General features: G+C 41.2%; 1 protein-coding gene across 1 annotated transcript in view; it reads left to right on the plus strand.

Moving 5' to 3' along the window:
- Positions 1–8657, plus strand: part of ccdc177 (coiled-coil domain containing 177) — a 41071-nt gene extending 32414 nt beyond the window's left edge. Inside the window, exon 3 of the mRNA XM_039741605.1 lies at positions 7366–8657. The gene's annotated coding sequence lies outside the window, so the exon portion shown is untranslated. The remainder of the gene's footprint in view (positions 1–7365) is intronic.
- Positions 8658–12064: the final 3407 nt, after the last annotated feature.

Consider the following 12064-nt stretch of genomic DNA (forward strand, 5'->3'; position numbering starts at 1 on the left):
CCGGGTCTTAGCTAACATTAAATAAAGCCGTGGACATCGCAACATCACACAAGAGAGCAGCTCACGTGAACTGACTGAACGCAGTACGAGTGATCACTTCCATGAATCAGAACATTTCAAAAGACGCATTACACAATTGACAAGGTGATGGCCTAAAATGTCATTCGTTTATAAAACAGCAGAGAAGCTGTGTAAAGGCTGCTTCACAAAAAACCAGAGGAGCGCCTTATATGAGCAGGCAGTCAGCTAAAGAGGGGAATCAATAAATATCTATAATCCTAATAAACAAACAAAAAATAACGTACAAGCCATAGATTAAATAAGGGAAATGGGTACCTGAAGAGTAAATTAAGTCTCAAATAGCTACACAATAACTATAACAATCGTAATAAACGAACAATAAAACAGTACAGAACCGCGAAGCAAGGAGAAACGACGGCCTTATATGGCGTTCGTTTATAAAGCAGCGGAGAAGCTGTGTGAAGGCAGCTACACAAAAAAACAGCTGAGTGCCACACTTTGAATGTATTCCTCGCATCACCGTTATACCCTCTGATCTCCCATTTCAATTGAAATGCCTCAAATTTCCAGTAAGGCTCTGCTTCACGATGACAATAAGTCTCATGGACACACCCTACAAAAGGTTGCCATTGATTTGAGGCAACATTGCTTTCCTCCTGGACAAAACTATACGTTGCATTCTCAAAAGTAATCTCAGTGCACAGCTTGGTCATATTACAACCGGACTGCTGAACTGACAACGTGGTATACAAAGAGATCCTTAACAGATAGTTATTGGTATCTTTTCCCTCAGTTTAAAAAGGTTTTCTTTTCTTCTTAATAAAAATTTAAAAGCAGTTCTTCGTCACTGCGAAGCGCGGGGATTTTGCTAGCTCAACTATAAAAATGAAGATGACGCGGAAAACATTTCTGCTTAATACTTACATTATCAAATGATGTGGCTGACGTCCTGGCATCAATGTTAAATACTGTACCCAGGTCGGGAGCAGACACTAACACAGCCGCACACACCACAAGACGGACCACCTCAGAATCCCAAATCAGGACCCAAGTGCAGCCGTGCAACGTTAAATGAAAACCGGCTTTATTTTTGAGAGCCCAACACTCGAACATTTGAATGTGCAATAAACAAACTTGAACAAACTGGCATTAAACCGCGGCGAGGCGTATCCAGAGTGGCAGGCCGTCCCCTCCCTCCAGTTGCCTGCAATTACCAAAAACACACAACGAGCGAGCAACACATTTTGTGAAGTTTAATTTCACCGAAATATCCTGCCAGTGGTGTCAATTTAATCTGATGCAGTTTGGAAACGGATTACGCGAGGCTAACATTCAAAATTTGAAATAACAAGCATTATTAATGTAACCCCCACGTAGTTTACAATCGAAAAATATTCCTTAACAATAATTTTCCTAATTTTATCAAAAACAAAATAATGGCACACACCTTTGATAGAGGAAGCCGACGCACCGCGGGAAAAACAAAGCGACATGAACCTCCACTCATTCAGGGTCCGGGACACCCATAAACACCTGCCGACCGAACGCATCGCGCCTGCGCATAGCTCATCTTCGTCATAAAAACTACAGTTCCCAGTTGACACGAGGGCGAGTAACTTCACCGCTTCCAAGTCACAAGTAATGCAAAGACCACATTTCACAGGTAGACTTGCGCCAGCAACAACGTAAACCTACAGACTTAACTTTTTTTCCCCAAAAATGAATTTAATTAAATACTTTGTACATTTAAAAATGTATAACACGGACATTCTAATATTTTGAAACAAAGAATAAAGAAAAACATAAGGAAGTGAACAATACAATAAAAGTTTTAAATTAAATGAAGCTGAAAAGCCTTAACAACGCAACAGCGTAAGACTTAGCATTGTGGGTAGAATTAGATATTTACCAAGACGAGAGAGTACCAATAAATCATGCAAAGGACATAGTTTTACAACAAAATGGAATATTTTAAAGTGAACGACATTCACAAAAGGCACGCTCAAACAAGAGTGTACACATTTTTAGCAGAATTCCATTTTCTAGCTTGTGGTAATAAGTAGAAGGTCACAACGCTGTTATTGGCTTTGTATTATACTTAGTTAGATTATTGAAGGCTGTCAGAATTGCTGAAATGCATTTTGAACTGAGGATGAGGTGGCGATGACATTACTACATTTCAAAATAATCCGCAATGAGTTTTAAACGTTAGGCAGGTCACATTTAAGGACTGCAGTTGCTCAAATCCTGTCACTCTTCAGATGCTGGAGCTCTCATCACAGAGTGTGTGCCTTATTACAAGATGGTCTCAGAGTTTTCAAACTGACTGAAAGGCACACACTCCGGCACATGTAAAAAACAATGGAACAGGAAACAGGAACTCTGAGAGAAAGTAAACAAAGTGTGACAAATCGGTTGTCATGTGCCCTGCTTGAAATTTCACACCAATTTAATAAATTAATTCACTTCAAGATTAAATGCTGCAATGACTTTACCTCCTTCATCAAAGGCAGGGGAAACACACACATACAAATATATTGTAGGAGGAGAACGGGCATCTACCAAAACTATTTTGAGAGTTTTCCCCAATCCTGGACACTGGTGTATTGACTACAAAAGGTTGTGTAGTTTTGAGTGGGAGTTGTGGACGCTCTGGGTCACTGTTGCCCCTTAAACCCAACAGACAAACATGCAGGACACAAAGTAAAAGCACCAAGAAGATGATTTTAATTCTTTGTTTCTTTACACAGTGCCCTCCAAGCACCACAGATAAACAGGCAAGTAAACAAGCACAAAGCACAATATACTGTACACAACTCTTTCTCTTTCTCCCTCCATACCTCCCAGCAAGCTTCGTCCACCATCCACCCAACTCTGGCTCCCTTGCTGGGTTTTTAGCTGTCCTTTATATAGTCCCCGACATCAGAGGTGCTTCTGCTCTTCTGTCCACGTGACCTGCCAGCACTTCTGGGTCAGATGGAAAATTCAAGTTATTGATCAGCCCAGAAGTACTTCGGGACTTCCGTCCTCGTGATATGCTATTACTTCTGGGCTAGGTGAGAACCTTGTCTCCCAAAGTCTACCCACAACATCCCCTGGTGGCACCCATGGTACCCAGCAGACTTGTGATAGCGAACTCAGTGTCCCATGATACCCTGCGGGAATCCAGGGCATGACTACAGTCCAGGGAAGCTGCCATCTAGCATTTTGGGGGAGGCAGTGTCCCAAAGTCTGGGCGTCCCAGCTGGGTTGAGCTACAGGCCGTCCCTTACAAAGCCAAATCAGGAGATATGGCCAAGTCAAAACTTTCAAACTCAGAGTAAGAACCAGAAAGGCAAACAGTTAAGCAAACAGCACACAGGACGTGTATCAAGAATAACAGTCGGGAAATAGTAGGGAAAAGTTTAATAATCTAAAATAAAAGGGAATATGTAACCAGGGCCAAATTGTAAAAAGCAGTGAAAAAATATTTGTAACATTCGACTCCAGAAAACAACAAAAAATGAACGCAGCACCCATTTGCGAGAGAATCTAGTATCTTGGACAACCAGGACTGCTGGTTCTTCGACTTGGTGATGTCACATGCCACTTGAGCTTTCATGGCAATGGCATAGCAAACGCCAACAAGTAACTTTCAGAATGATGGCACCCATAAGAAAAACTACATGGCATCATTAGAGAATGCTGTTCATTTTGGACATCAGGTACAAAAAGAAATGTAACCACAAGATTCTTTGACCCGAGGAGACATCATAAAAAAACAAAAACAAAAGCGTGATCGGCCCAGTGGGGTTAAACATCGTCGTTCCTCTGCCTTGTTATAAGTTGAAATGATCCACAATGCCATTTTGTGCCTTCATTGGTATGACAAGATGTCCTGCTGTCGGGGCATGCCCTCAAAGTCACCCAGTATGATGGCACAGACACACTGTCACTGCATTGGGAATTGCCAACCGAGTGGAGTAAAAACTTGTGCATGTGCTTATTGTTAATTCTTTGGGCTTTCTATTTTCTGGTGAGGTTGCTGAGACTCTTGACTACATATTGGGCTTGACACGTGTTTAGTCAGTCATCTTGTCAGGATCCCTGCTACTTGTCTTTATGTTTCATCTTCCTCACCTGGGCCCTCATGCATAGCGCCGTGTGTAGAATTCACACTATAACATGACATACAGACAAAAGAGGAAATGTTCGTACGCACAAAAAAATCCAGATGCATAAATCTGTGTGAACGCCAACTTCCACATTCTTCCGTTCCATACATCCCAATCAGTGTGAAAAGTAACGCTCGTGCATGCGCCTGCTGTCCCGCCTCGTCTCCTCCTAGAATTACACCTCTTTCAATATGCAAATCAATATAAATAGCTCTTAAGCTCAGTCTTCTGTGAAAAGGCAATGGCAAAAGCATGGGGGGAAATAGAAGAAGTTCAGCGAATACCAAGTGGAGGCAAAGAAATAACGTACTACAGTCGACCCTTGACATACGACCGGCCTGACATGCGAACAACTTGATTTACGACCAGCATCCTGCGTTACGACCCGAATGCGGTCACGTGTATCCGCTTGTGCGATTATAAACAAACAGCCGAGAGCATTCGTAAGCGTCAGTCGGAGCCCAGATACATGTGCTTGTGGACGTAATTTCGGTCAGTGCAGTGATTTATCTATATATATAATTCACTAAGACCATGGCAAGCAAGATGCATAATTGCTAAGGAAAGAAGAGAAGGTAATGAAGGTAAAGAAAGCGATTGTTAAGGGATGTTAGCTAGCGGGCTGGCGCAGCACATGATGATGTCATCAGGCTGAGTCAGCACTGGCTTGCTTTGGAATGTATTATTACAGCTGTTCACAGCACGACCAGCTTTGAACTGAGTGCTTGACTACTGTCATTATTAACTTGAGAAACAGCGATCACAATCAAAACGAAGAAGGAAATTGTGCGGAAATATGAGAGTGGCGTTCGTGACCGATCTCGCTAATATGCACAGCATGTCGAAATCCACCATCTCGACAATTTTACAAAGAAAAGATTTGCATAAGGAGGCTCCTTCTAAACAATAACCACCTTCCGTTTCATTCTCCTCCTCCTTCCTTCCTGCAGCCCAAAGATGTCAAATTAAATGGTGAGTACAGTGTGAAATTGTTGTTTCTGGTAGGCTAGGCACATTTTATAACTTTTTGGTTAGTACATTAGAAAAAGTATTGGTGTTTTGGTAAATTATGCACATTATACAACCCTTTTTATTATGAAGAGGTTAAGTAAGTGTTGCTGTGGGAGGTTCGGAGCGCATTATGGGTATTTCCATTATTTCTTATGGGAAAAATAGTCTTGACTTACAACCAACTTGCGTTACAACCAGCCCTCGCGAACGAATTGAGTTCGTAAGTCAAGGGTCCACTGTATTTGTTGGTTTAAACAGTGGTATACACAACAAAAGGAAGCTGATCGACTGACATAGTGTGTCGGAGAAACTCAAAAGCTCACGTTCACAAAGTCGCACAGTACCTGAAATAAAAAAGAAGTTGTCACATATCAAAGTCGCCGTGAAAAGGCGAGTCATAGTCCACCATCGGAGTGTCATATGAAAGCTTATTAGGGTACAGAGAACAAAAAGGCACACAGTGGGGGGAAAAAAGCACGAAAAGTCAACTTTAATCTCTAAATTTCCACTTTAATCACGTAGTTTATTTTGTCATTAAAGTAAAACATCATAAACTTCATCTCGTTTAATTTACTAGATTCTCAGATCCCATCGTAACTAAAGTAGCAAGTTAAATGCTTTGTTTTGTATTTGATCTTCTATGTGCTCTATGTGTGTGAATCACTAAATGCTTCTGGGCTTTCTCTTCCTCCGACTGGACACAGAATCTGTTACATTAGTGTTATTACAGCTCTCTGAATAATTTTAATACTGAGATGTATATGTGATATCATTTTCATGATGATAGGAGTTAAAGCACGTTATTAAACATGGGAACACGGTGGCGCAGTGATTGTTCATGTCTCATGTAAGATGCTTGCTGCGCCGTGTGCGACCTTCGATGAAATACTTTATTGTAGCAGTACTGTCTCTTTCAAACGTACTAACACCCAATTCCTGTCCTTACTTTTCATTCTCCAAATACCCACACAATCGCCACACAATCAGCTCTGTAATAGACGTTAAGCCACCTGTAAGCTTAGAACGGCGATTCTTCAAAACGTTTAAGGAACATTGAAATATTTTCATAGTACGTGTTTAATTATTCTATCCATCTATCCTTCCAGTTTCGCATCATCACCTGCAAGAATACAGCGCGAGGCAGGAACAATCCGTGAACGGAGCACCAGTGCCTCGCTAGCGCTGCGACACCGTGTCCTCACATGTTTAATTATTAATAATATAGATTATTTAAATGACATTAAAGTTTTATCTGTATAATATAATAAAAATATTTTGCAGCATTTCATCTTAAAAATGATATTGTCATCACAGGTAAATACGCACTTTATAAAGTGGCTCAGGTTGTGCAATATTATAACTGTAGTGCAAGTTTACAGTGTGGTGATTGTACTAATAAGTACAAACAGTTCAACAAGGAGCACTTGATGGACTGATTGAGTGCATTTAGAGTTCTTCGGATGAAACTGTTTCTGAACCGCGAGGTCCGTACAGGAAAGGCTCTGAAGCGTTTGCTGTGTGAGAGCAGTTCAAATAGACAGCATGGCTGAGGCAGCGTGTGCTTGATGCTGTATACCGATAATTCTCTTTCCGATCAGCTGCTGTACAGCTGTGATTCACACTCAGATACAGTGATATAAATATGCCGAGTGGTGCAGTGAGAGTAATGTGGAAAAAGATGATCCGCTGTGGCAGCCCCTAACAGGAGCAGCTGAAAGAAGAAGAAGGTGCAGTGAGAGTAACAACACTAAAGCAGCAATGGTATTTAGAATAGTTTGACCATTCTGTGGACCATTATACTGTAACTGGTTAATTACAAGCAGATGCATTAAACTAATAAACAATATGCGGTTAATTTCAGTGTATTTGATAAAACCGCATCAGGGATATGGATCTAAAAAAGAAAAGGAAATCACACTGGAACAGTAGCACTGCTTTGACGCTGGGTGCCGCCAATCTGCAAAACTGAGTGCAGAACTTGCATACGCCAGGGTATGAGCTACCATGAAAATGTGCGTGGTTTTATGCCAAGTTTAGGTTTTATACATCGCAATTTGAGGGTGGAAACGTTCGTACGCAATATTTTTGTGCATATGCGCCATTTATACATGAGGCCCCTAATCCTCATGTGACAGACCAGCTTTTAACAAGTAACATTTTTCTTTTTTTATTATTTCAGAAGACTACCTCAAGGAGAAGACATTGGATATTACACAGAAGAATCCTGCTGCCCCACTGCCTCTGTTTCTTGTGAGATGATTTCCTGAAGACAACATATTACAATGTAAAGAATTCAATCTGAACTTCAAGATGCCAAAGTGAAGCAGAGATCGAAAGCCATGCAATGATATCAGGGAATGCAGTCAACAAGATATTGATGGTAAAGTTCCTTAACAAGAAGTTCAGTGTCCAATTAAGGCTTCATCTACAAACAACAGTCCTAACGGGGTGTAAGCCAAAGCATTCTCTTTTCCTGAATGACCTAGATAGTTTGGACATGTATCTGAATTGACTAGGCATCTTGGTACTGGTCTATCATTCCATTTGGAGGAGAAGAAAGCGGCCTTGTGTCACTGGATAAAACACCCAGAACAGAATCATGCCTGGGTGTAGAGGAGACTGAATTCACAAATCCTCAACTTTGCCCAGCTTTACTCCATACTGTCTCCGTGACCGAACCTCAATCACCCACCCTCTGAAGATCGGAGTCCAAATTCAGAGGACAACATGAGTACACATCACTGAACTTGAGCTAAAGGGATGATGGCTGACACTTCTCCTGCCCCTCAGCTGAGGTTCAAGCATACAAGTTTGCTCCATCTGTCATCCCCCAAATCATTCCACAAGCCTAGGGGTCAGGAAACTGCTGAAAAGGAGTCTGTTAGCTGTTTTTAGTAAACGGGAGGATGCCTTGATGTCCGTGTCTGTCTTCCAGTTTGACATATTTTTAGCAAAATAAATGTCCACGTTGAAGCTCTCGTACAATATTGCTGGGAGACAAGGCTTTGTGCTCTAAGCTGAAGTCAATCAACCAATCAGCAGTGAATGTGTTTGGATGAAATCAGAGCAAAATGTCTGGAATTTGATAGACATCCTCCTCGAAAGGAACATCACGACATTGTAGATCATAATGCAATACGTCGGCCCTGTTTGTCCTCATCTGGTAACTTTGCCTTTTTTGTAAACCTTGGGCAAAAGTGTCTATCTTAGTCATCCTGTGGTAAACTCCATAAAGCCATGAAGACATAGATTTGCATTAAAGGCTGTCATTCAAGTTACATCTTATGGATCTGAGTGGTTTTAACAGAAGATGGCAACAGGGAATGAGATTCACAAACAATTATTTTCTGTTTCCCACATGAGCAGTAAAATCCGTTTGAAAGAATAACTGGAGAGACCTTTCAGAAAACTTGCCTTAACTGCCCTGTTGTAGAAAGTGAATGTACAATAAAAGCAATGAAATTCATTGTTGACACGTGTGACTGTTGCATGTGCATGCTGCGGCTTGGCGTTACTCCAGAATCAATAACAACCAGTCTGTGTAACGTGTTTGGTTGAACACCAAATGAAATGAACCATTCATTCACGATAAAGAGATTTGGATCTGGGTACACTACAGTTTATCCTCATTTTCCACAATGTCAGATTTTACATCAGTCACCAGCAGTTCTGTTGAGGTTATCCCAGAATGTTCTTCAATCTCTTCCTCTAATTTAAACATTCATTTGCCTCAATAATCCTGTCTGTCCCCTTGTCTTTTGCCAATGATTAATGCAAGTACACACACCATTCATGTCACAAAAAGTCGATCAATCAATGGGCTCCTTGTGTGTCTTGACTGGCGTCAGATCATCGTGATACCCTTGGACATCGTCATCATCTGACAAAACACAGTCATAGGGATTTAAACCTTAAATTAACTGCCAGCTTCGCAAAAACACCCGCTGCTCAGGATTCATCTCTAGCTGTGAACTGCCTAAATGGAAACAGCAACTCATTAAGTTTAGAATCAAATAGCTTTTCGGCGAAAATGGACAACCCAAAATAACATGGATGGAATACTCCCCTCAATTACCTCACAAACCTCCTGCAGCTGTGCAAGCATGCACACCCACGGAGGTCGAGCTGGCTATTAACTTATTTATTTAAAAACGGGCCGCTTTAACATTAAGCCATGGACCTGCTACACCACATACCTCCCCCCTTAAGCTGCCAGTTGCACGGCAAGGCTCCATGCCTCAATCAACCCAGTGCAACCGGTGGCCCAGGTCTGCGGCTTGGCCCTACCACTGCACTAAAAACAGCACTAAAACCCCATTTCTAAAACAAAACCCAAGCTTCTCCTTAAACTCAGAACAGTGAATAAATAAAAACAGACTTTAAAACCATTAATAAGTAAATAATTAGTACATCAAATGTTCAAATTGTAAAATGTCCTTCTCGGGCTTGAGTTTGTGGGCACCTAACCCGCTTGCTGCTTCCTCTTCAGATCTTCATTCCTCATCGCCTCAGCTTGGCTCATCCCACCGCTGCCACCAAATGTGACGGTGCAGATCTGCCCCACGTTTCTAGGTCCTTTAATCGCCACCGTCTGTAATGTAATCATGGGATAGGCCAGTGGATGAGGACACAACACAGAAACATAGCAAGGGGTAGGTGCAAAGTGATTAGCGCTTCATTAAAATCAATCATAAATCCAAGTGTCCAAAAATGTGCAGTGCAACAAAAGTCAATAAATACCGTATATACTCACATATAAGTTGGGTCTTGAAACCTGAAAAATCAATCATAAAATCAAAACCCCAATTTTTTTTTTTTTACATCTTTTTGCCTCCTCCAATCTCTCATCAGTTTCTCAGACGCATCAAATTTTGTTGCAGCAGCGTAGTTACCAATTTCTTTTGCTACTTCAACGACTTTTAATTTAAAACCAGCTTCATATTTTCTTCTAATTGAATGCTCCATCATAGATAAGGGATGTTCTTACAATAAAGGGGTATGAGGGTGCGAGATACAAAAAACACAAATCAGTGCAAATGTTGCTTCGGAATAGTTCAGGTATTACCGTGTGGTCACGTAGGCACAATAGAGAGAGACAGAGAGGTTAGGAGCACATGCTGATACAGCGCATTGCCTCACCCACATAGAAAAAAAAGGCTGTGTGCTCCATGGTTACTCTCTCAGGTGGGATATCATAATCTCTAGGACCAATAGCGGGAGTTTTCCACATTCGACTTATACAGCCGACATTATAAAATACCAAAAATGATACTGTAAAACCAACTTATCCGCGGGAGAACTTAAACACAAGAGTATACGGTAATTTACTTGAGCAACAGACAGCACAACTTAAATAAAATGGTTTTGTATTAGATTACAAACTTAAATTATAACAGCAGCTTGACTGCAGCCAAACCAAAATACAAAATAGAGCAAACGAATAAGAAGACCCTTTGAATCTACAACTAAAATATTTCACCCCAATAAAATAGACAAGCATTCTGATCACGAGAGCGCCCTGAAGAAAATGTAGATCCACCATGACCCCAGAAGTGACATGACGTCATGAGGTTTAAAGGAAACTCAGGTCCAGAGGTGTACTGAGTGCGGTCAGGAGGAGACAGGGGGCACACTCAACTGGTGGGAGGAAGAGAGGCTGGGTGTTAGAAGTATTCTTACTTCTGATAATTGTTCAGATATTTTATGTTGATATTTGTAATCATTTATTATTTTCGGGCCGTTTTATCCGCATATTAGGGTTGTGTATGTCTGATGTCATTCTGGGCGCCTGTCGAGTGGACCCAAGTAGTTGACATTGGTGTGTCCTTAAAAGGTCATGAACCCAATTTTCGCAGTGATGGCAAGTAAGGTCTTCTGGGACAATCCTTCTCTATCCAAGCTGTGGATACAACCATTTTCGAATCACGCTACAGAAAATGTTAAATCTCTTGTGTACCGTCCTCTGCCATAATATTTTCACTCTGAGATAGTTTTTCATTTTGGTATTGACGCACAGCTGTTCCTGATCTTCCTGTTTTTGACCCCTTGCCTGTCTTTGTGTGTTTCTTTCTGGGTCACTTCCAAATACTGGCATCCAGAGACAGTGACAAAAAAGGAGGTTACAAGGCAGTGGTCTAATGTGTTAGTCTTGTATGTGTGTTTTTGTCTGTTTTGGGGTGCGATATTTGAGGATTCCATTTATGTTAAGTATTTCATGATTGGAATTGCATTAGCAAAGTTGTTTTTTGTTATCATTGTGTTTTAGTTGTTTATGCGATGCTGTTTGGAAGTCGTCACATGACCTCAGGTCATCACTGTAACAACAGTATCAATATGGTGGTGATCCCATTGTGCGCTATCCCTCGGGGATAAAAACAATCTCAAGAATCTTTTGTTTTAGTCAACGTGTTTTCAAAGAGGCCCAAGTGTTAGGATTGTGTTCTGGTTTTCGACTTTCGCTGTGTCTTCAGCTCCAGATTATCGTACTGCCATTGGATTCCTGACTATGTGTTGATTCTTGATCTCTTGGTTTTGACCCTTTGCGCTCCAATTTGTAATTCATCTCCTGATCTTTTGACATTCACAATAATCCATACGCATACATATTGTGTCGCCAAACAATGTGGTGCCTTAATGGACGAGTGGGTGAACGACCCCGTAGGGCACACAGGGTACAAAGCTATTCATTTAGGCACAGATGAACAGAAGGTGTTTTGTTCTGTTTTTTTTTTTTTCCATATGTTTATATGTCCCTACAGTTTACTCGTATATTAAAGGCACCATTTTCTGTGTCTGGATATTGAGCACTGCCACCACCCACCAAAGCAGTAAGAATGAATTTTCATCCACCCAAAACAAAGCAACAAGCCATGTCAAAG

Source organism: Polypterus senegalus, chromosome 18, assembly GCF_016835505.1.
Source record: "Polypterus senegalus isolate Bchr_013 chromosome 18, ASM1683550v1, whole genome shotgun sequence".
NCBI classification, from domain to species: domain Eukaryota; kingdom Metazoa; phylum Chordata; class Cladistia; order Polypteriformes; family Polypteridae; genus Polypterus; species Polypterus senegalus.